The following is a 27,399-nucleotide window of genomic DNA, read 5'->3' as shown; positions in this document are numbered from 1 at the left end:
GATTATAAATATTGTAACGAGCTGTGTTATAAAACTCTATGGGAAATGTGTTTTATTTTTAGCGGTCTTGCTGTTATAGGTGTCATTGAACACCGAGGATAGTGTTCCCCCAAGGGGGAGGGTTATGTAACAACCTTGGTTAAAAATTCATGTAAATATAAAAATATAATACCACAGTCATGTGACAAATATTCCAAGCTGAATGGTGGGAAAAAGCATCCTAGTGGGTGTCACTTCAGTTTATTATGGCTAAATAAATTAGAAAAGGAAATGGGAAAGGCTTTGGAAAGGCATGAGGCATTATTTGGCATTTATTTATGAAAATAATGGAAATTAGGAGAAAAGGAAGGTGAAAGGTAATAGGTTACATGCGAGGAGGAAAATGAAGGAAAATAACGGAAATTGAGGAAAATTAAGGACTGATTGATAAAAGGCTTCTAAGGATCAGTGGATAGGCTGGGTCAGTGTAAGCTCTTTGTTAGTTCAGTTTTGGAGCTCTCATTCTATTCTCTCTCTCTCTCATATACTCTTGGACACTTAGAGTTTTCTTGGAGTACTCTTGGAGAGTGTGGCATATACTTGGATGCTTGGAGAAAGAAGGAAAAGGAAGAGAAAGAAAGCACAAGAGGACATTGGGATCAACAACTAGATCAGGTTTTTCTTGCAGGTATTGAGTTGCATGTATGTTTTCCTCACTATTCCTGGCATGCATGGAATATGCAGGTGGTTTATTGGTCATGATATGTCGTTAGCATGGAGGATTTCTTATATTGACATTGGATTTTATTAGCCTTTTCATTTCCTAGATAGACATGGTGTTATTGGTTCATTTCCTTGTTTTTCTGGTTGGTTCTCATGTTTCATTAAGCTTGGGCTGAGTTACTAGTTCCTGGAAGCCCTTGTGGGAGAAACGCTCTAGAAGCCCTATAACAACATTGGTTGAGCTACTAGTCCTGGAAGCCTTGGTTGGACAAACGCTTTGGAAGCCCTTGGTGGGTTGAGTTAGTAGTCCTGGAAGCCCTGGTTGGAAAAACATTGTGGAAGCCCAGAGTATATTGTGGGTTGAGTTAGTAGTACTCAAAGCCTTTGTTGGAACAAATTCTCTCGAGCCCTAAAAGGCTTGGGTAGAGACCACTTTGGTGATATTTTTGTGATGTCTGGCCATTAGGTGGAATCACTAATTGATGTGTTGAGGTGGTTTGGCCTCTGGACGCCCTGGATGGTTTTAATTGATGTGTTTCATGAGATCCAACATTCCTGTTTGGAATATGGCATGGGGGTGACTGCCTGAAGAAATTTTTGACTCATCCATATCTACGATCAAGTGGTTCGTAGCAGTCACCAACCTGGTTGGCATTTGCATAATTAATATGAGGTTATTTCTCCTTGTTAATTGATTAGTATTGTACATGTAACACCCTACTCCTAGTCCTGATCAAAGTAACCGTGCCAACTGGGGTAAACATGAGATGAGAGGCTACTGTGATTAGATTCAACCTCCTATGTGACCTTAAGGAAGTAGATTCAATGAAACATTATATACAATCATCCAATCCTCATCAAAAAAAGCCTCAGGAGACAAGTCATCCATTGTGGCAGCCTACCACTGGGTTCCACTGTTGTTCTGGACCTCTTTGGCCATAGTCGCTCTCATACTATGGGAAAGCGAGCGACCAGAAACCCAACTTTCTCTCATAGGCTTGCCTACCAGTGACTATGGACCAGAATTTCTAGTTTTGTGCCAGTGACCCTAGGATTTAAGCCACTTTTTCAGGCTCAGAGCCCAGGCAACTACCCAGAATTGAATGATAGCTTGAAATCAAGAAAAGTATATGGAAACAACGAATCAAAAGAAATAATCCCAACAAGACCTTAACTAGACCCCTACTAGCCATGATAGAAATTTTGTCAAAGCATATCATTGACATGTAACCTACAGGTATAAACAACAAAATTATGTTTAGGGATCTCATACTTTTCTAAGAATCGCTATGGACCATTATTCCCTCATGCCATTTTTTGCATTATTATCTATTAGGTCATCGACACATTATCCATTCATGTACAAGTAAAAACATCCTGGGATCCATAAATAGTTGTTATCACAAAATGTACTTATAACCAACAATAATAAGAATAGAAATACCATAAACATATCAACCATCAAAATCCATATATACATCAGTACATTTTCACATGAAAATGAAGGGAATGGATTTCTCATTAACAAATGCAATAAACCAACTAGAGATGGGACTACCATATTTCACCTACCCATAGAATGACTGAGCCAAATCTCTCTTCAGCCATTCACTCCCATGCCATATTCCAAGAATGAATGTGGGATCTCATAGAACACATAATTCAAAACTCATCCAGGGATTCCAAATTGGTCGTACATAGCAAAACCATCATCAGGTTGGTATCCATCCAAGCCTTTGAGGGATTCTAGAGCATTTTTCTAACCAAGGCTTCTGGAACTAGTAAATCAACCCACAACTTATATAGGGATTCTAGAGCATTTGTCTAACCAAGGCTTCTAGAACTTGTAAATCAACCCAAGCTATTACAGGGCTTCTAGAGTGTTTGTTCAACCAGGGCTCCCAGGACTAATAACTCAACCCAAGATAAGAAAACATGAGAACCAACCAATAACAAACAATGAAAGTAAGCCCGTAATCACCATGGCTATCTAGGAAGTGGCAAGGCTAGGAAATCAACTGTCGATCTAGGAAATCCTTCGTTCCAATGACAGATCACAATCAAGAAACCACATGCAAGTGCCATGCATTCCAAAACTAGTGAAGAAATCATACATGCAACTTGGTACCTACAAGAAAATATGACATAGATGCTAATCTCGATCTCCTCTAGTGCTTTCCTTCTCTTCCTTTTCCTTCTTTCTCCAAGAATCCTAATATGCCACACCCTCCAAGAGTGCTGCAAAGAAATCTAGGTCTCTAGGAGTATGCTAGAGAGATATAGTAATGAGAGAGAGCTCCAACACTAAATTGACCAAGTTCTCACTGACCAAGCTTCCCAACTGATCCTCAAAAGCCTTTTTATGGATGAGGCCTCTATTTTCTTCATTTTCCATTATTTTCCTCCATTTTCCTCCTCACATGCAACCTGTGACTTTTCTCCTTCCTTTTGTCATAATTTCCATTATTTTCATAAAAAAATGTGCCAAAATACCTTTTCGCCTCTTTAATGCCTTAGAAATTTCGTTTGCCAATTTCCTTACCCATAATAAACTAAATTAATGCCCACTAGGATGTTTCCGCCACCATTCATCTTGGAATACATGTCGCATCATCCGTTGTATTTATATATTTTTACATGGAATTTTCACCAGAGACATTACAGAACCCTCCCCCTTGGGGTAACACCATACTGAGTGTTCAATGACACCTATAACCAACAAGACTGCAGAAAAGAAACATACTACCCATGGAGCTTTATAACATATCTCGTTGTAGTATTTACAATGACCACTATTGAATCATGAGAAACATAACGTTTAATGGAGCTTTATAATACAACTTATTACGGTATTTACAATCCATATATACACATATGCACATTTACTAAACCCACAAATAAAGGATATGATGCCCATATCAATCAACAAGGGAATCCAGAGGCTCACACATTCACCCTCAAAGTAGTATGAGGATTCACCTCCTTTCGAGGAAGTCCAGAATCTACTGCCACAATCAAAGTTACATCCAATATCTAGTGCTACAATCCTGCACCACTTGTCCTCTCAGTGAACAATTATCAACTCATTATTCCAATCTCCACTCCTAATGTGCATCTAATTCCATCCGGAAATCCTAATTACCAGAACAAATCCATCCTTGACCTTCCCTTCTCTGCTACACATTCCTTCGAGGAATTTAGTCAACCCTTCCATGCATTCACTCACCTTCCATGTTCTGTTGGCACCCCCATCCCAAGAAGTCCATGCCTTGGAAAGGATTCCTCACATCGGAAGATACAAAAACCAAGGCATATACCTACCTCAAAACCATCATACCAGTCATAGCATGCTCCTATCAATCAATAGACACAATTGGGTACTAGTGTCCCATAATGGCCCTGTTCCTGAAGTGCTTTACCAACATACTGTTTCATATTACAATTCTTTTTACTACTGCTGTTGATTCTTACAGTTGATTTTAACTACCCAATCGGGCATTTTTGTGCTTCCTGTACGAAGAACATAACTTCCATTAGATTCAAAATAAATTCAAATAACTTGAAAGCATACATCATTGGTAGCTCATCAATAACGTACACTTACAATCCTGTTTACTTCCTGTCACGACAAGTCAAACTAGCAGCATGTATAAAAACATCACTTCAGGTTATCTCAAAACATAACCATCATAGATCAAAATCATAAATCACATGTAACCATCATAAACAAGAATCATAGATCACACATAATCCTCATAGACTAGAATCATAAATCATATGCATAGTAAAACTGAAATACAATACCGATACTTATCCTTCATCGATCCTTACTTCTTCCTTTGTTCTTTTGTACATGCACCAGATCAGTTGCCACACCCAACAAACACCCAATGCCTTCTCCTCCACTAGGTGCACATACTCATAGTGTTCATAACACACATACAACAACACATGCCATACACACAATGCAATGCATGTACCTATATCTGACATACAACACATACACCTAGACCCACTGTACGTATTTATACATGCACAATGTAAATCAGAAGACATTATCCTCACACAACGTGTGACACCACAAAATTCATACACATACACCCAGTATAAAACACAAATCATACACCTATACTCAATGTACAAAACAACGGAAATACATGCCTAGAGTGCAATACAATGAATGCATATGTCATGATACCATGGCTATAGAATGCACATACATAGTACTGCATGGCCGCAACATAGCATGTACGACATGCACTCAATCTTACAAGTACAACAGTACCACATGTACCGAGCACCACCTACACAACGTGTGCACAACATCACATTTACATGACACCACCTGCACAATGTGTACACAACGCCATATGTACATTGTACCACTGTACAATGTGCACACAATACCACATGTAGACAGTACCACACACATGACATGTATGCGACACCACATGTACACAACACCACATGCAAGACATGTACACAACACCACCTGGACACAACGCCACTTGTACAACATGTACACAACACCACATGCACATAACACCATTTGTACAATCATGCGCACCACAATATATGTACATAGAACCACATGTACAACATGCACACAATCCCACTTGTACACAACACTGCATTTCCAACATTTACATAGCATTATCAGTACATAACACTACATATCCAACATGTGCACAACATCATATGCACTCAACACCACATATCCATCATGCACACAGTACAATATCTACAAAGTAACCCATATCCAACATGCACATAGCACCATCTATACCCAATACTGAATATGAAACATTCATACAACACTATCAATACTACACCATGTACATAACATTACATAATCAACATGTACACACACTAAGTATACACCACATTGGATGCACACAATAGCATAGGTGAAACAAGTACAACATATACAACATATGCACAATAGTCATACCACACATCCAAAACCACACTGACTATTTACCAAGCAACCTTACTTCCAGTTTCTTATCTATGCTTGTCCCAGCATGCCACATACCAGATTTCTTTCACTTTTTTGATGTATTGCTTGGTATAACTTGTCCATAACATAGGCATAATACAAGCATATAATATAAATTCATATTCACATGATACTGACCTCGTATTTTTGTCATGATTAATCTTCCCACTTGATTCCTCATATACTGAGAACCTATTCATGTCATTTTGATGCGTAAGCAGTCATTCCTCCACAAGAATGATTCCTGATGACCCGGTTAGATTGTGACATAGATACATGTACACATACATAAATCCTAATATAGTAATAATCTCGTCAGTAAACATCATACATACATGCACACCTACATGTATACATATATAAACATCAACATAATCGTGATCACAACAAAATTACTAGATATTATAACGTCAAGGTTAAGAGAACTTCCTTGATCCATGCAACACAGGTGAAATATTGAGAACAACAGTCCCAAGATAGCCAGGGCATATGACACCTCAGATCCATTTACTTTACCTTTTCTTGATTACCTTTCCCATGACTGTTATGTCAATGTCCACTTACCACAATGGACCCAACCATTCCAACTGAATTTCATAGTCCTACCTTCTAAAGCACTTACTCATGCACCGAGCTTCACCCGTGTCTTACATTACCTATTGGGTACCACACAACTCTCCCCAAGCTCCATAAACTATTCCTCTTTCCCAACCAATTCCCCGGACTCAAAACATAAAAGACAATAATGGAAAAAACAACAAGAAGAAACCCATGAAAACCAATAACAACACGACTCTACAAAAGAAGTGGTATGGCGATACTCTATACATAAATAAAGACGCAAATCAAGCACAAGAAAATAAAAAAGGACCAAAAGAACAAGACTAACAGCAAACACCATGACTCAATCCCCATGGTTCCTAGGGAAACTCAACTAGATCTTTCTTTAATATTTCATGGCAACCTCTCTTTTCCGTGGAGTCCCTTACATCATATTTCCATAAACACATAATTTTTAGTGTATAAATAAACATAACAATACGTCAGCTACCTTGTTGTGCCAAGCTTGCAACTGAACACATCCACACAATCTATCAAGGGACTCAAATCCTTTTATAGATACACCTGTAACTAAATACTAGGTAATATATATGTCTTGAAGTACATTTTCATGAATCTAGCACATATCCACATAATGTCAAACAAAGTCAAGGTTTATAAGACTCCCTGTATGCAAAGCACTCCTTTGTTTGGAATTAGGGTTTCCAAGCATAGCCAAAGGATTTCTTACCCAATTCCTTTCTTTTACCTTTACCTTGTTGCAACTGAGTCTTACTATATATTGTCACGTCACCCAACTATTAGTTATATAAACACATCAATTATTAGCTTGTCACGCCAATACCAAGCATGTTTCCTGCAACTGCTCACACATGTCAACCACATGTTCCAAACATCAATACAATCATATTTATCAATTTAAAATCAACTTTTACAAACAATTATATCATAATCCATAGTCAACTCATTGTCATTAATCATAATGCTACAACTATCACCTACTACACCCAAGTAAATATCAACTGTCTCAACACATATGTGTTAGTAAAACCATCCTAAAGAAAGATCATTGGAATGCATACTCATATTATGAAATTCATCAAACATTCAACTAACTTGCAAACATACCACATTAAATAAATCAACTAGGCACCAAACAATCAAACACCAAATATACATCATAACCAAACAACCAAGCACCAAATATACGATAGAAGAAAACTCATACCTTATTGTATATTAGGGGAGGCTATCTTATCTACACAATCAATGTAGGTTAGCATGATACAACTTCACAACATATCAACTCAAACATAAATCACGATATCCATACCAGTAACTAACTAAAAGGTTCACATCATAATATCATAGGATTTTGTTATTCATGCGTAACAATTGCATATGTATGATCAATCTAGATTATTACGACACCATATCACAAATATGTTGGATCATACTTGAATATCACAACCATAACCATTCGTATAGGTCAAACCAAGTTAACAAAACACATATAACATCAAGATATTCAATGCAATGAACATAACCATCACACATATGACCAATCCAAATTACAACATCAAGATCTCAATGAAATAACCCTAATCATCAAGTTAATAGCACATAACAACAATAATCTATATATCATGCTCATCAACAACACAAAACCTAATCGTCAAGCTAATTATCACATAGAAAAGACAAGTTAACCTATAACATACTCATCAACAACATATCATATAACATAATCATCAAGTTATCTAACCTAACCAACAATAACAATGCTTACAACCACATGTTACTATCATTCTTGACTATCTGACTCATGTGCATATGACTATGCTAATCAACTATCATCTATCAGGTACGTAACCATAGCATCAAAATACATGTACACAACCTAATGTATATAACCCTAATGCATATAACAATAATTAACCTACATACCTGCATACCCAACAGACAAACTTGTATGACGACATGTTCTCGCCTCGAGGTCCAATGTTGCAACTTCACTTTGATGATCTGCATCTCCTACATTACCTCATTCAACACATTAGCATCATAACATACCAATGGCACCATGATGACCTAAATTGTATACAGTGACTTCACAAGGTATGTTGGACCTACTATTCAAACTATAGCCAAGACCATACATGCATAAAAACTATATATAGGCATATAACAAATGAGTATCAAACCATACACACATCATTCTAGCTAGAGTTTAATCATCAATGTGTTACCATATCAAGTACATAAACCATGAACTCATGCATGACAATAACCATTACTTCATTGTACACATTGCAACACATAGCCAACAATGTGCATAAGCAATGGCAAGTCAACCACACATACGGATAGATGCATGTTGTTGAACATAAGGGATCAATTCTTGTAATCAACCTACAATACTGATACATGTAATCCAAAATATTCGAGAATGTAACCTAACATACAAGTATGTAAGTAGGTGACATAAAATCAACATATAAGCGACATATAACCATATGAAACCAGTCACGTACTTATGACCAATACATTTCACGAAATCAACATCAAATTCTCCATGGAAACCATACTACAACCCTAATAAATCAGAAAGAAAATGCAGGAAGCACATGAAATGTAAGCATAGGAGACACACATGCAATTGGCATGCATGCATGATTAATACATTCAGCCCATCTAGTCTGAGAATTTAACCATGCTCTGTTACCACTATGTAACCCACTCCTCCCAGGCCTACACAAATTAACTGTGTCAACTGGGGTAAACATGAGACGAGAGGCTACTATGATCAGATTTGACCTCCTATGTGACCTTAAGGCAGTGGAACCAATGGAACATCACATATAGTCATTCAGTCCTCATCAACAGAACTCTTAGGAGACAAGTCAGCCATTGTGATAGCCTGTGCCTGGGTCCCATTACTGTTCTAGACCTCTTAGGCCATAGTCGCTCTATTTCTATGGGAAAGGGAGCGAGCAGAAACACAAATTCGATCTCATAGGCCTACCTTCCAGTGATTGTGGACTAGAATTGCCAATTTTGTGCCAATGACGCTGAGATTTAAGCCGTTTTTTCAGGCCCAAAGCCCAATCCACTACCTAGAATGGAATGATAGATTGAAATCAACAAAAGTACAAGGAAACAATGAATAAAAAGAAATAACCCCAACAAGACCTTAACCAGACCCCTACTAGCCATGATATGCATTTTGTCAAACATATCATTGACATGTAACCAATAGGTATAAACAATAGAATTAAGTGTAGGAATCTCATACTTGTCTAAGAATCACTATGAACCATTGTTCCCTCATGCCATTTGCTTCATTATTATCTATTAGGTCATAGATACATTATCCATTCATGTACAAGTTAAAACATGTTGAGAGCCATACGTAAATGTTGTCAAAAAATTTACATATAACCAACATAATAGGAATAGAAATACCATAAACATATCTTCCATTAAAATCCATATATACATAAATACATTTTCACATGAAAATCAAGGGAATTAATTTGTCATTAATGAATGCAATAAACCAACTAGAGATGGGACTACCACGTTCCACCGGACCATAGAATGGCTGAGCCAAATCTCTCTTCAGCCATTCACCCCGGTGCCATATTCCAAGCATCAATGTCGAATCTCATAGAAAATATCAATCAAAACTCATACAAGTCTTGCAAAGGCCATCCACCTCAATCCATCAAACAATGATTCCACCTCATGGCCAGACATCTTGAAACCATCATCAGATTGGTCTCCATCCAAGCCTTCTATGGCTTCTAGAGCATTTGTCCAACCAAGGCTTCCAGAACTAGTAACTCAACCCACAGCTTATACAAGGCTTCGAGAGTGTTTGTCCGACCTAGGCTTCCAGGACTAGTAACTGAACCCACCAAGGGCTTCCAAAGAATTTGTTCAACCAAGGATTCTAGGACTAGTAAGTCAACCCAAGATGTTACAGGGCTTCCAGAGCATTTGTTCAACCAGGGCTTCGAGGACTAATAACTCAACCCAAGCTAAGGAAACATGAGAACCAACCAAGAACACAGAATGAAAGTAAACCAAAAATCACCATGGATATATAGGAAATGGAAGGGCAATCCGCTGTCGATCTAGGCAATCCTCCATGGCAATATCAGATCACAACCAAGAAACCACATGCATGTGCCATGCATGCCAAAACTATTGAAGAAATCATATATGTAACTGTTGTGGCCAACAACAACCCCCATTTTTATTTAGTATTAGTAATAAAACTAAATAAATGGGGGACCCTTCTAAAAAATAAAAAACTAGCACTTATATTTCCCTTTGAATAAAACACACTATCATAAACTTAGGAAAAACATCCACAAAACCCAAAAACTTAAGTTTTATGATAAGTTTCGAATAAAATCATTCTCTTAACAATAAAACATCGCATCGCAAAAGGGTAATGAAGGACATCATATAAACAAACTTTCGAAATTGCGAAAACACGATGATACGAGATCGCACGCCTTAAAGACTCATCGCACATCGCAGCTTTCATATGCCACAAGTACCACCTAAGATAAAACATCCAGATCCTGCAATATGCGATAAATCATCTCACATATCGCATCTCACGGTCGCATAAGGAAATAAATGATTGTTAACGAGGAGGATTACCAATATTGCGACTTGCGATATTGCAATCTGTGATATTGCAAAGAAAATCGCAAAATCGCTTTATTGCAGATTGGCAAGGCTCATTCTTCAGTGAAATATTTCTCATAATCTGATATTGAGTTATTTGCATTAATGTCAACTTAGTGGTTTATTGAAGGTCATTTATGAGATAACATTTAGATCTGATCAAAAGGTTGTTTCATGTAGGGTGATATATTTGATATGATTTCAGAATTAAGAGCTTTCCTGTCACCTTATCTCTTACCATTATTATTTCTTTACTTGAAAAATTGCAGGAGCGGCAAGAAAAATAATATACACAGTAGTGTGCAGAACATAATGGGAAAGAAGGAAAAAGCTCCGGTTGTTGAGGAAAAAGAGATGACACCCTTATTCACAGACACCACCTGTACTACAAATGCCAACATATCCACTTAGGAAGGCATGTACAGTCTGCTCGAAGAAGAAAACCCCAGAGTTATGGAAGTTAAAGTGAAAACAGACTCACGCGGGTCATCTGAAGCATCAATTACTGAACTTGCATGTTCACTCCTGCACCAAATAACAACAAGACCTAAGATACTTCCATATACAGACATGGTAAAGTGGGTATTGGACAATGTTGATATAATAGACAAGTAATTCAAGTCTCAGAGCCAGGAGATTATTGGGTCATTCACCCCACAGGATTTGAGACTCATGTATCATCTACCAGAGTCACAGGCAAGCTAAAACAAACAGTTTGTGGAGAAGTTCGCCAAAGAAACCGAAGATTTGGAGAACTGCACCAAGAACTGATTGGCAATGGAAGATCCATTAAAAAAAGACAAACATGGTATGTACAATACTAGTTCCCTCTCCTCCCCATATTGTTTTGCTGCTGATATGCTATGTAGGCTATTTGGAAGGCCCGACATCGACAAGTTTTCATTGGAATGGCTACCCCTATTAGATGCAGCCACTATCACCACTATTATGGATTGGTCCCAGATATTATTTGATAATTTAACCTCGGCCATTTGGAACTACCGGTCTAAAAGAACTCCCTCTCAGAGGATTTATTCTCCTTACTTTTTAGCCGCTTAGGTTATGGATGCAATCTATACCATTTCAAGATTTCCTTTAATGGGTTGGTAGTGGACTATAGAGAATCCCTTTCCCATTCACATTTACCATAAAGAATTGTGGGATTCCAATTTTATCTTTTATTTTTACAGAATTTTTCATGGAGTTATGTTCCCTCTTCACATAATGATGTATAATAAGGACGCCCTGAGATTTTCCCCCGAAGCGGAAGTTGATATTCTCCCTGTCGAAAGATGGTTTGGGGAAGTGTTTTTCACTTATGTTAGAGTATTTGGAAACACTGCTTCCCCTCATGTGCTACCCTTGTATGTTCCTGATAAGTTATTGGCTCGAGAAATTTCCTACCAAACCTGCGGGGTGGGAGGAATGAGCAAAGAATTGAAAGACAAGAAGAAGGTCGTCTATCCGCAATTTCCTGTGGCCTATGTGGCCTTTTCACTATTTGATTTAGGTCATGCATTCAAAGAAGTAGACAATATGTTAAGTCTATGACTGTTCAAATTTCCAGGGAGACAATTCGATCCCTTTGATGTCATTAAGAATTTTACTACAACTTTCAAGAGAAAGGTATTTTCTAAAGAAGATGATCTCTTTGATGACATCTTCCACCAGAAAAGAGCACTGAAAGATGTTTTACATATGGCTCAAATTCAATTTCCCCCAGTAGAATTCCAAGAATTCAAACTCTACAGAGAGAGAAGATTAGCAAACATCCCCTTGGATAAGTTGCGCTTAGAACCAATAAGGAAGCCAACTCCCAATGTCAGTTTAAGTGGAAGCTCGGTACAGACAAGTCCAGGTCTAAGTCTGGGAAGGAAGCACTAGAAAGCTCTAACAGTCCGAGAGTGACCATAATAAAAGTGAAGGGTTAGTTAGAGATATTGCCCAATCTAAAGAGCACCTAGAGCAACAAGTTTTGATGACACCACAGGTGAAGGTTCCCACTCCCCTCATCCAACCACCAAAGCTAGTGAGAACTGAGATGGATAAAGAGTGGGAAACATTTAATGAATTGACTAATACTAACGATCAGAACATGAACACACCTGAGAGTATAGTGTAGACAATGACAAATATGGTCATTGAAACAATTAGCAATGCTCAAGAAACTGAGCATATTCCCATAACCCCATCATCTGAAATCATGCTAAAGATAGAGGAGATTCCTCCTCCAGATGTACTTTATAGTCCACAGCACAAGGCAGTGGTAAGAAGAAAAAGAAAGAAATTGAAATTGGACAGTGTGCTCTCACCTGAGGTAGAGCAACTAGATGTCCTTTGGCGAGACCCTACCACTGACCCTACTAAAAATTTGACTAAGTTATCCCAGATCGTAGGAGCCTATGCTTCTGCTACAATTGATAAAGCGTCCGAGGTACAAATGTTACTTAAGGATAGAGAGGAAGAAATCCAAGTTTTACAATAGCAGCTATAGCAAGCTAGTGCCAACCGCAAAGCAGAGGGGAAATTAGAAAAATTACAACAGAATTTTCAACAAATACAGTTGGGGTATCAGAGCAATTTGGCCAAAAAGGAAAATCAATTATAGGCATGCTAGAACTGCATAAAGATGACCCCAAAATTACAGAGTTTGTCTGAGAAGCACTTGCCTTGAATGACCGACTCTTGCAATAGCAAGAGGCACTCTGCCAAAGAATATTGCAATGCAGCTCCCATTGTGAGATGAGCAATAAAATTACAAGTCAAGTCGTGGATTTGCGACTCGATTATGACTTGATTGATAAAAGAATTTCTGATTATTTGATTTGGCAAGAATCAGAGGAAGGAAAGAAAGAAGGCTTGCTCAAAATCAATGAAGCTTACAAAGAAATGTTGTTCCATAAGTGGAATGCACAGACTAAAAAGGTAGAACAGGCAGCAAAAGAAGCAACGACAATGGCGAACAATGTCATTGACTGTGTCAATGAAAATCTGCATAGAGCAAACTTGATATCCGAAACCGCTCGGGGATTTCTCCCAAAGGCATAGTAACTGCGGATAAACTGGAGACAGAAAGCTGAAGAGAAGGCAGAGTCCATTAAAAAAATTAACCAAGCTGAATTGGGACACTTACTGGCAGTACTTGGTTAAACTACACAGTCAATGAATGACTCTCAAGTGCCTTACAAATTCTGCTGAGAAATTAGCGCCATCACTTTCCGATTCTGTGTTTGCAAGACAGCTATAATCAGAGGTTGGCCAACCAATGCTCCTCAAGTTGATGCTGAATGCTTGTGATCTCAGAGAACACATACATAGATAATTAATTTTCACATACAGTTTTAGTTTTATTTTTTATTTATTTTTGCCTTAGATGAGGACGGTCATTTAATCCTCCTCCTATATTTTTGTAATAAACTATTTTTAGTATTTAGTTAGTAGTATTTAACCCCTCTCATGCATTTGGAGAGAGGTCCAGAAATTTGTCAAAAATGTTTCCTCTGAACATGCACTTAAGCACCTTCAGAGGAGGTTTTGATGAATGAATGGAATGAGATTTATTGATATTTGTGTTTAATGTCTGCTACTGAAATGCATTTTTGTACTCTTAGTAGATATTGAATTAGGAAGAGATAAATCTATATTACTAAAGCTCATGAGTAGGACTTGTTATCAATGGTACTTTTATCTCTTAATGATTTCTGCTTATGTGTCAAAGTAATATTTTATTTTATATTCAGTTGTTTGTATATGAAAGCTTGAACATTTGAGTTACCATTCGACACTTTTGTACGGTGGAGACTATTATGTTTATGCTTTAATGTATGAATGACTTATTATGTGATATGCTTCTCACAATTGTTTCGGCTAATTTCTTATATGAAACAATTCATTTTTAATGAATTCTTTTCTCGTAGTAATTGAATGATCTTTATTACCAATTGTTGTTAGAAACTATTTTAGATCACATAAGTGAAAAGTTAAATCCTGGGTTAGTTTTAGAATTAGATGTTTTTGTTCATTAGAATATAATTGCATGTTTTGAATTAGACTTAGATTAAAAGCATTTTATTTAGAAATATTTAGAAAGGGAAACATCAACTCTTATCATCACACAAAAATTGGGAAACTGGTCCCATTATCCCCAGTCAGACCCACCATCCCAAACGGAAAAGGAGTTGCTTTCAAGGTCTGGACCGGATGGGTATCCCTCTTGTCGTAGACCAGATTTTCAGGACCTTCAATAGTAACTTGGTACCTGCAAGAAAATCTAATGTAGTTGCTGATCCTGATGCCCTCTTGCATTTTTCTTCTCTTCCTTTGCCTTCTTTCTCTAAGAATCTAAATATGCCACACCCTCCAAGAGTGCTCCAAGAAACTCTAAGTCTCCAAGAGTACGTGAGAGAGAGAGAGAGAGAGAGAGAGAGAGAGTTCCAACACTGAATTAACCAAGTCCTCACTAAAAAAACTTGACAACTGATCCTTAGAAGCCTTTTTATGGATGAGGCCTCTGTTTTCTTCATTTTCCATTATTTTCCTTCATTTTCCATGTCACATGCAACCTGTGAACTTTCACCTTCATTTTCTCCTAATTTCCATTATTTTCATAAATAAATGTGCCAAAACACCTTTTTTCCTCTTTAATGCCTTATCCATTTCCTTTTCTGATTTCCTTAGACATAATAAACTGAATCAATACTGAATAGGATGTTTCCCCCACCATTCAGCTTGGAATACGTGTCCCATCATTTGTGGTATTTATATATTTTTACATGGAATTTTCACGAGGGTTGTTACAGTACTCATTTATATGTGGATTATATGGATAATTTTTTCTTGGTATTTCTATTGTTATTATGATGGTTATGAACATCTATTATGACAGTGGTTATGTATGGCTCTCATCATGTTTTTACTTCTAAAAGAATGAACAATGTATCTATGGCATAATGGATGAAAATGTAGTTATTATGTTAAGGGAACAATGCTTCTTAGCAATTATTCGATCAATATGAGATTCCTATGCTCACATCTATTGTTTAAGCCTGTAGATTACATATTTTTGATATGGTTAATGAAATGCATGTCATGGCTAGTAGGGGTCTCAACACTAGTTTGACACCATCAATTTTAGTGGCAACATCAAATTCACAGGCACCAGTTTGGAAACATCAAAATTTTATAATTAAAAGCAGTAGTCTATTACAACAAATTCAACAATTGCAAAAGTATTAATATTAATTTTTGATAATGATAAGGGTGTCCTATCACTCATTTTTTTCAAACCTCTAGCCATCATTACACAATCCAACAAAGGTATGGATAAACTTTCATTTATTTGGATTAATGCACAGAATGTGAGTAATAGAGTTTGATTGGTGGTCTTGTCCTCCATTCATTTGAATTATGTGTTATCATGAATTAATATCATCTTCCCCCATGCCATTGAAATATGCCATCATGAGTGATCTAAATTGCCTTATCTAATAGTGAATTATGATTATTATCGTTCTGTCATGATGTATGCTTTGGTACTTTCACCATCATTTTAAATCAACCCAATTCTTGTCATAATCCAAAAACATGTTCACCCTTCCTAATCGATCACATTGTGTATTTGAAATGTGAAAAAAATGCAATGATAAGTTTTTTGCTCGTCATTTCATAGCCTTTCCGAATTCCTTAGCTCTCTATGGGTCAATCAGCAACTTCCCAATTCCTTAATTCGCCTTGAAATTATTTTACTTGTCAGCATGGGATCTAATAGGCACAAACCCACCTTCGCTCAATTCCACGCTAGCCTTGAATATCTTGCATTAAAGCCTAGGTTTGAAGAAAATGGATGGATGAATTTTCTCCAAAATTTTGAGGGGCATAATGATAGGGTAGACATGGAATTTTCTCAAAGTTTCAATGGGAAGAAAACAAAGGTTAGAGATCTTGAGATAGAGGTAACATAATAACTAATGATCAAAGTGACAGAGTTACCTCTAATTGCTAGGAAGTATTTCAAAAGGTTCCATCTCTACTGGGAAGAGTGTTCAAAGTTACTCAAACCAACATATAAATCTATCAACTAGTCCAAAGGCGACCTCGGGAGCTGCATTGCAAAGGAATGGTGGTCACTTCTCACCACATTGCAGAGTTGTATAACTTGTAAAGGAATGTATGTAGCCATATTTCTTTACTAGATAAGGCTTCTTATCCACTTTACGGATAGTCATGATGTCAAATTTCCTTTCTTCCTCTGCCAACAGTTGCATGTAGCGGTTAGCAGTGTCCATTTGACCTCAAAAAGGAATGAAACTGGTTTATGCCATTACAATTTTATTAAAATAATTATTGTTCATGAGTTGGAGCAGTGAAAGGAAACTTAGACAAAACATTTCGTTAAGAATTTTCCTGGGGCAGAGGATCAAATGAAATATAGACAGAAAGTAATCAGTCCTAAATCAAAGAATTTGGCAAGGAATCTGAGACCCCTTTTCGATCACCTCCAAAGTATGTGAAAGGGTCTGTAAAAACACTTGGATCATAGGAAATAGAGGGAAGTGCAATGAAATCCCCATATGAAGTATTACCAACAATCCCTAGCCCTCCTCCAGAGAAAGAAACCCTAGTATCTCAAGGGAAGAAAATAAAAGAATCTTGCAAACAAAGATTAGACATGTGTAGTCGTGAATAGAAAGGCTTGTTATATGAGAAACCACGGGAAGGTAAGGATAAGAAACCATGATTAAAAGTTGAAAAACTAGTTTCCTGGACAACAAATAAAAAATAAGGGGAACAGTCAGAGGCATCTACTAAGAGATGGTGGAAGAAATTATTTCATGAGAAAAAGGAAGCTATGCCGACATCAACCCTATCTTTGCCCCCACTGTCAAAGGAAATTTTGAATACATTAGAAACCTTGACCTTACAACAGGGCAAGAGGTTTTCTCGAAGTATGGAATGTCAGCAGTGTCCTCCATAGAGCATTCAATCTCTTGATTCAGTGCTTATTTTGTCTTCTCTAGAGAAAGAGGTTAACGCGAAGAGTTCCTCTTAGGAAACTATGAAAATAGATAAGCCAAATAAATCCTTATCTAAGGAGGAGGGACTTATTGATAACTTTGAGGATCTTCAAATTAACTCCACACAACGATCTATATAAAAATGGCCTTGTAATAGGAAAAAGAGTGGTTGAAACAATGGTCATCCAAATATAAGAAAAGTTAGTTTATGAGGGTAGGGGTTCAAGGAAACATAGATTTCCTCCTGAAGATGTGTTTGCTCTTGTTGAGAAGGATTTGTAGTATCGAGTTGATATGCTACAAAGTGAGAACCTTAGGCTAAAGAAAAAGTATCATAACTACAAGACTCTATACAGACATGTTAGAAAATAAAATGAGTTAGAACCTAGCTTTGACATCGAAGAATGACAAACTTGCATCGAAAATCAAGAAACTTTGTCATTGGAAAGTGAGATAGTTGAGGCCTTCCTGAGTATACACTACTTATGAGATTATTTGAAGAATTTAGGAGCAGAAAACAAAGAGTGTGACCCAGAAATTTTGGTTAGGACAATAGGAATTTGAAAGGAAGGTTGGCCCGAATTTTGATGTTCAAATAGTTTTTGTAAGAGTGCGATTGCATGAGGACATGCATCCTCTCTGGAATGGGGGAAATTTTTGGGCCTACTTTTCTCTCTTTTTGGACACCATATCATGCTACCTTTCATAATATCTTGTTTCATTTTGAACCTTTTTGACACCTCGAAAGTCATCCTGTCCTTGTCAAATGGTTCCACTTAACCAATGGAGCTAAAATTCACAATTAGGCTTATTTTCATATGTCTTTGGTTAGTATAGATAGTTGTTAAGTAAATTCATATTATTTTTACTAAATTTGATTGTAATTTTCCTAGGATTCTTAAGCATGAGGATAGAAAGTTTATTGCATTGGCAGATCACTCGTGGATCAACATTTAAGTTTGTGGTGCACTGGGAAGCCATTTGGTAGTTATTTTTGCGCTTCAGTCAATACCATTTTTCAGAATTTGGTACCAATCAAGTAGATGATGATTCCAAAGCAACAATGTCATCTTCTTGTGTTCTTTTGGCAACAATGACAATGATTCCCTCCTAAATATAGTACTACCACAACAAGATTCCTATGGATATGCTATATTATATGGTGATCTTCGAGGATATGAAATTACCTTAATTTAGTTCATAGAATATTTGTACTATTCTTCTTTATCATTCTTTTAACTTTATTTTAGGGTGTGATCTCTTTAAAAGAGAAATTAGTAGTGCCACGAGGGTTGGAAAGTAAGAAGGAGAGGACAGTGACTTTGAACATCTGCAAAAACTCTATTTTATTTCAGCTTGGAACTACTTTATATATATGTGTTTTTGAAACAATGATTAATATAGTAATCTTGGATTCTATTTCATGAGTTTATGTGTTATTAATATTTAAGTCTATTGTTGTAGTCAAATTGTCTAAGGACATGGTCATGGCCCACCACTAACCTTAGTCAAGTTGTAATTAACTCGATTTAGAATAGGAAGAGAAATATTGATATAGTATACTTGTAGTGTGGTTGATGATATTCTGAGTGGGATTGTAGTTAATTGAATTTCCTAGATTTGAATATTTGATTTTCAAATTTATTTTTCAAAATAATTCTTATTCCTTGGATTTATAGTTTGAAGTTGAAGTATTGAATTTTCAGTGTTGAGGTTGAAGAACTTTTAATGAATAGTTCTAAGATTTGGAGAATTTTTTCTTGTATACTTTAAGATATGAATTGAAGTATTCAAGTTATTTATGAATTAAATTTTTTAAACATGGTACTATGTAATTACAAATTTTCAAGTGGATGCTTATTGATTTGGCATTAAATTAAATTGTGAATCCCTTCATTCTGATATTGGTTTGTTTTAGTTAATTTTCAAAGCATAAACAACATATATATGATTAGTATTATAGTTTTTACTTTTGTTTAATGATCTCTTGGTTCCGGACTTAATGCTTTTTGTTGTCTTCTACATTATTCTTAGAGACAAAATTTGTTACAGGTTAGGGTTAAGTGAGATTTGGTTTGATTAAAGACCCTGGGGTTAGAATTTTGAGTGAATGAGTCTTTTGAGTCAAGTCATTTTGAGAATTTCTTGATTGGGGTATGTTATTCATAGATTTTATTTGAATATAATACACACCTTGGATTGATTTAAGAAATTATTCCAATAATGCATATTGTTGGAGTAAAACAGTTATTTGGCTTATGTTATTAGTAATCTTGAGTGGAAATTAATAGGTTTCTTCACTTCAGTAAGTTTGATCAGAGTAGTGAATTATTTTGATCTTGGAGTTAACACAGAGACTTTAGTTGAGTGTTTGGTACTCCATTTAGTACTAGGTTGATCTTAAGATTAAATACAATGTGAATGAGATATTGGATTTGTACCTAAACCATGATATTTTTCAACTCTAAGATTATGAACCTCGATTGACATTTTAAGTGAAGGGAATTAATATAAACATAGAAAACCCCTAAAAATATCTAAATGACTGAGTACTCCTTTGTATACGTAGGCCTTTACACTTTTCTTTGGATTATAAAAATGGATAGCAGTAAATTCTTATGGGTTTCATCTAGTGATCAAACAAAGTACAATTTTATGGCTTATATGGGGTAGTATTCAAGTAAGTACCCTGCTAAAATGATTTATGCATGTTGGATTCACTAATGGGGGAAAGGTTTTGGAAAAATAATTTTATAGATTAAAGTGCGACATATCCACTACACAATTGGTATCTATATCTGGTTAGTTGTTATAGCAACTGTATTTCACTTCTTTCTATTCCAACGATGATCATTTTAATTAAAAGGATTTTCCATGCCCCTTTCAAGGACCTTATTAGCAGAGATTATTTAAAATTGTAATGGATATCCTATTTAATATTCCATATCTACAAGACTAAATGGATGATGTTATGCCATGTCTACAACACTAAATGGATGATGCCTATGTTTATCATAATGTATCCTCACTATTCAGGGAATGCCTTGACATCTATATTTCTATGAAGATTGAGAGAATCGTTTTTCACGTGAATGTCACAAGAAAGGAAAAGTTGTGAAAGTAAAATGTAAAGAGCGCAGAAATAGTATAAACCTCTCAAAACTTGTGGAAGTGATCCAAAATAGATCGCTATATAATTTTCCAAACTTCTTGGTAATTTTTGGCATGACTATTCAGTGGTATGTTCTTTGGGGGGGGCGGGGTTTGAGGTTATATCTTGAAATGCACAAAGTTGAAAAATTTTGAAAATTGCTCATTTGGAGTTTGAAAAGGCATTTTTTGACGTTGAAAATGGCATCATTGTTCTAGAAAATGACCTTAGGGAGTAGTACACTACAAGAACTTTAAAATGAGCTATCATGTATTGAAAACAAAATTTGTATGGGAGTTATTCCCTTTAGAAGTTTCTTATGCTTTGATTAGATTTGTACCAAGAGGATGCCATGTCAAAACTCATTATTCACACATGGAGCTACTCAATAGGATGTTTCCCCCACCATTTAGCTTGGAATACGTGTCCCATCATTTGTGGTATTTATATATTTTTACACAGAATTTTCACTAGGGTTGTTACAGTACTCATTTATATGTGGATTATATGGATAATTTATTCTTGGTATTTCTATTATTATTATGATGGTTATGAACATGTATTATGATAGTGGTTATGTATGGCTCTCATCATGTTTTTACTTCTAAATGAATGAACAATGTATCTATGGCATAATGGATGAAAATGTAGCTATTGTGTTTAGGGAACAATGCTTCTTAGCAATTCTTAGATCAGTATGAGATTCCTATGCTCACATCTATTATTTAAACCTGTAGATTACATATTTGTGATATGGTTAACGAAATGCATGTCATGGCTAGTAGGGGTCTCAACACTAGTTTGACACCATCAATTTTAGTGGCAACATTAAATTCACAGGCACCAGTTTGGAAACATCAAAATTTTATAATTAAAAGCAGTAGTCTATTACATAAAATTCAACAATTGCAAAAGTATTAATATTAATTTTTGATAATGATAAGGGTTTCCTATCACTCATTTTTTTCAAACCTCTAGCCATCATTACACAATCCAACAAAGGTATGGATAAACTTTCATTTCTTTGGATTAATGCACAAAATGTGAGTAATAGAGTTTGATTGGTGGTCTTGTCCTCCATTCATTTGAATTATGTGTTATCATGAATTAATATCATCTTCCCCCATGCCATTGAAATATGCCATCATGAGTGATCTAAATTGCCTTAGCTAATAGTGAATTATGATTATTAGCGTTTTGTCATGATGTATGCTTTGGTACTTTCACCATCATTGTAAATCAACCCAATTCTTGTCCTAATCCAAAAACATGGTCGCCCTTCCTAATCGATCACATTGTGTATTTGAAATGTGAAAAAAAATGCAATGATAAGTTGTTTGCTCATCATTTCATAGCCTTTCCGAATTCCTTAGCTCTCTATGGGTCAATCAACAACATCCTAATTCCTTAATTCGCCTTGAAATTATTTTCCTTGTCAGCATGGGATCTGACAGGCGCAAACCCACCTTCACTCAATTCCACGCTAGCCTTGAATATCTTGCATTAAAGCCTAGGTTTGAAGAAAATGGATGGATGAATTTTCTCCAAAATTTTGAGGGGCATAATGATAGGGTAGACATGAAATTTTCTCAAAGTTTCAATGGGAAGGAAACAAAGGTTAGAGATCTTGAGATAGAGGTAACATAATAACTAATGATCAAAGTGACAGAGTTACCTCTAATTGCTAAAAATTATTTCAAAAGGTTCCATCTCTACTAGGAAGAGTGTTAAAAGTTCCTCAAACCAACATATAAATCTATCAACTGGTCCAAAGGCGACCTTGGGAGCTGCATTGCAGAGGAACGGTGGTCACTTCTCACCGCATTGCAGAGTTGTATAACTTGTGAAGGAATGTATGTAGCCATATTTCTTTACCAGATAAGGCTTCTTATCCACTTTACAGATAGTCATGATGTCAAATTTCCTTTGTTCCTCTATCAAAGGTTGCATGTGGCAGTTAGCAGTGTCCATTTGACCTCGAGAAGGAATGAAACTCGTTTATGCCATTACAATTTTATTAAAATAATTATTGTTCATGAGTTGGAGCAGTGAAAGGAAACATAGACAAAACATTTGGTTAAGAAGTTTCCTGGGGCGGAGGACCAAATGAAATATAGAAAGAGAGTAATCAGTCCTAAATCGAAGAATTTGGCAAGGAATCTGAGACCCCTTTTCGATCACCTCCTAAGTATGTGAAAGGGTCTGTAAAAACACTTGGATCATAGGAAGTAGAGGGAAGTGCAATGAAATCCCCATATGAAGTATTATCAACAATCCCTAGCCCTCCTCCAGAGAAAGAAACCCTAGTATCTCAAGGGAAGAAAATAAAAGAATCCCCGAAACAAAGATTAGACATGGGTAGTCGTGAATAGAGAGGCTTGTTATATGAGCAACCACGAGAAGGTAAGGATAAGAAACCATGATTAAAAGTTGCAAAACTAGTTTCCTGGACAACAAATAAAAAAGAAGGGGAACAGTCAAAGGCATCTTCTAAGAGATGGTGGAAGAAATTATTTCATGAGAAAAAGGAAGTTATGTCAAAATCAACCTTGTCTTCGCCCCCACTGTCAAAGGAAATTTTGAATACATTAGAAATCTTGACCTTACAACAGGGCAAGAGGTTTACTCGAAGTATGGAATGTCAGCAATGTCCTCCATAGAGCGTTCAATCTCTTGATTCAGTGCTTATTTTGTCTTCTCTAGAGAAAGAGGTTAATACGAAGAGTTCCTCTTAGGAACCTATGAAAATAGATAAGCCAAATAAATCCTTATCTAAGGAGGAGGGACTTATTGATAACTTTGAGGATCTTAAAATTAACTCCACACAATGATCTATATAAAAATGGCCCTATAATAGGAAAAAGAGTGGTTGAAACAATGGTCATCCAAATATAAGAAAAGTTAGTTTATGAGAGTAGGGGTTCAAGGAAACATAGTTTTCCTCTTGAAGATGTGTTTGCTCTTATTCAGAAGGATTTGTAGTATCGAGTTGATAAGCTACAAAGTGAGAACCTTAGGCTAAAGAAAAAGTATCATAACTACAAGACTCTGTACAGAAATGTTAGAAAATAAAATGAGTTGTACAAGGAACAAAACCTAGCTTTGACAATGAAGAATGACAAACTTACATTGAAAATCAGGAAAGTTTGTCATTGGAAAGTGAGACAATTGAGGCCTTCCTGACTATACACTACTTATGAGATTATTTGAAGAATTTAGGAGCAGAAAACAACGAGTGTGACCTAGAAATTCAGGTTAGGACAATAGGAATTTGAAAGGAAGGTTGGCCCGAATTTTGATGTTCGAATAGTTTTTGTAAGAGTGTGATTGCATGAGGACATGCATCCTCTCTGGCATGGGGGAATTTTTGGGCCTACTTTTCTCTCTTTTTGGACACCATATCATGCTATCTTTCATAATATCTTATTTCATTTTGAACCTTTTTGACACCTCAAAAGTCATCCTGTCCTTGTCAAATGGTTCCACTTAACCAATGGAGCTAAAATTCACAATTAGGCCTATTTTCATATGTCTTTGGTTAGTATAGATAGCTATTAAGTAAATTCATATTATTTATACTATATTTGAGTGTAATTTTCCTAGGATTCTTAAGCATGAGGATAGAAAGTTTATTGCATTGGCAGATCACTCGTGGATCAACTTTTAAGTTTGTGGTGCATCGGGAAGCCATTTGGTACTTATTTTTGCGCTTCAGTCAATACTATTTTTCAGAATTTGGAACCAGTCAAGTAGATGATGATTCCAAAGCATCAATGTCATTTTCTTGTGTTCTTTTGACAACAATGACAATGACTCCCTCCTAAATATAGTACTACCACAACAAGATTCCTATGGATATGCTATATTATATGGTGATCTTTGAGGATATGAAATTACCTTAATTTAGTTCATAGAATATTTGTACTATTCTTCTTTATCATTCTTTTAACTTTATTTTAGGGTGTGATCTCTTTAAAGGTGAAAATAGTAGTGCCACAAGGGTTGGAAAGTAAGAAGGAGAGGACAGTGACTTTGAACATTTGCAAAAACTTTGTTTTATTTCAGCTTGGAAATACTTCATATATATGTGTTTTTGAAACAATGATTAATATAGTAATCTTGGATTCTATTTCATGAGTTTATGTGTTATTAATATTTAAGTCTATTGTTGTAGTTAAATTGTCTAAGGACGTGGTCAGGGCCCACCACTAACCTTAGTCAAGTTGTAATTAACTCGATTTAGAATAGGAATAGATATATTGATATAGTATACTTGTAGTGTGGTTGATGATATTCGTAGTGGGATTGTAGTTAATTGAATTTTCCAGTTTTGAATATTTGATTTTCAAATTTATTTTTCAAAATAATTCTTATTCCTTGGATTTATAGTTTGAAGTTGAAGTATTGAATTTTCAGTCTTGAGGTTGAAGAACTTTTAATGAATAGTTCTAAGATTTGGAGCATTTTTGCTTATATACCTTAAGCTATGAATTGAAGTATTAAAGTTATTTATGAATTAAATTTTTTGAAAATGGTACTATGTAATTACAAATTTTCAAGTGGATGCTTATTGATTTGGCATTAAATTAAATTGTGAATCTCTTCATTATGATATTGGTTTGTTTTAGTTAATTTTCAAAGCATAGCCAACATATATATGATTGGTATTATAGTTTTTACTTTTGTTTAATGATCTCTTGCTTCTGGACTTAATGGTGTTTGTTGTCTTCTGCATTATTCTTAGAGACAAAATTTGTTACAGGTTAGGGTTAAGTGAGATTTGGTTTGATTAAAGACCCTGGGGTTAGAATTTTGAGTGAACGAGTCTTTTGAGTCAAGTCATTTTGAGAATTTATTGATTGGGGTATGTTATTAATAGATTTTATTTGAATATAATACACAATTTGGATTGATTTAAGAAATTATTCCAATAATGCATATTGTTGAAGTAAAATAGTTCTTTGGTTTATGTTATTTAGTAATCTTGAGTGGAAATTAATAGGTTTCTTCACTTCAGTAAGTTTGATCAGAGTAGTGAATTATTTTGATCTTGGAGTTAAGATAGAGACTTTAGTTGAGTGTTTAGTACTCCATTTAGTACTAGGTTGATCTTAAGATTAAATACAATGTGAATGAGATATTGGATTTGTACCTAAACCATGATATTTTTCAACTCTAAGATTATGAACCTCGATTGACATTTTAAGTGAAGGGAATTAATATAAACATAGAAAACCCCTAACAATATATGAATGACTGAGTACTCCTTTGTATACGTAGGCGTTTACACTTTTCTTTGGAATATAAAAATGGATAGCAGTAAATTCTTACGTGTATCATCTAGTGATCAAACAAAGTACAATTTTATGGCTTATATGGGGTAGTATTCAAGTAAGTACCCTGCTAAAATGATTTATGCATGTTGGATTCACTAATGGGGGAAAGGTTTTGGAAAAATAATTTTATAGATTAAAGTGGCACATATCCACTACACAGTTGGTATCTATATCTGGTTAGTTGTTATGGCAACTGTATTTCACTTCTTTCTGTTCCAACGATGATCATTTTAATTAAAAGGATTTTCCATGCCCCTTTCAAGGACCTTATTAGCGGAGATTATTTAAAATTGTAATGGATATCCTATTTAATATGCCATATCTACAGGACTAAATGGATGATGTTATGCCATGTCTACAAGACTAAATGGATGATGCCTATGTTTATCATAATGTATCCTCACTATTTAGGGAATGCCTCAACATCTATATTTCTATGAAGATTGGGAGAATCCTTTTGCACGTGAATGTCACAAGAAAGGAAAAGTTGTGAAAGGAAAATGTAAAGAGTGCAGAAATAGTATAAACCTCTCAAAACTTGTGGAAGTGATCCAAAATAGATCGCTATATAATTTTCCAAACTTCTTGGTAGTTTTTGGCATGACTATTCAGTGGTATGTTCTTTGGGGGGGGGTTTGAAGTTATATCTTGAAATGCACAAAGATGGAAAATTTTTAAAATTGCTCATTTGGAGTTTGAAAAGGCATTTTTTGACATTGAAAATGACATCATTGTTGTAGAAAATGACCTTAGGGAGTAGTACACTACAATAACTTTAAAATGAGCTATCATGTATTGAAAACAAAATTTGTATGGGAGTTATTCCCTTTAGAAGTTTCTTATGCTTTGATTAGATTTGTACCAAGAGGATGCCATGTCAAAACTCATTATTCACACATGGAGCTACTCACTTGTGGACATTCGAGAAAATTC

This window comes from Pinus tabuliformis, chromosome 5_2, assembly GCF_031772625.1.
Source record: "Pinus tabuliformis cultivar Carrire ecotype Pingquan chromosome 5_2, CPIR1, whole genome shotgun sequence".
Lineage (NCBI taxonomy): Eukaryota > Viridiplantae > Streptophyta > Pinopsida > Pinales > Pinaceae > Pinus > Pinus tabuliformis.
The sequence above is the reverse complement of the archived record's forward strand: the minus strand, read 5'-3'. Positions refer to the sequence as shown.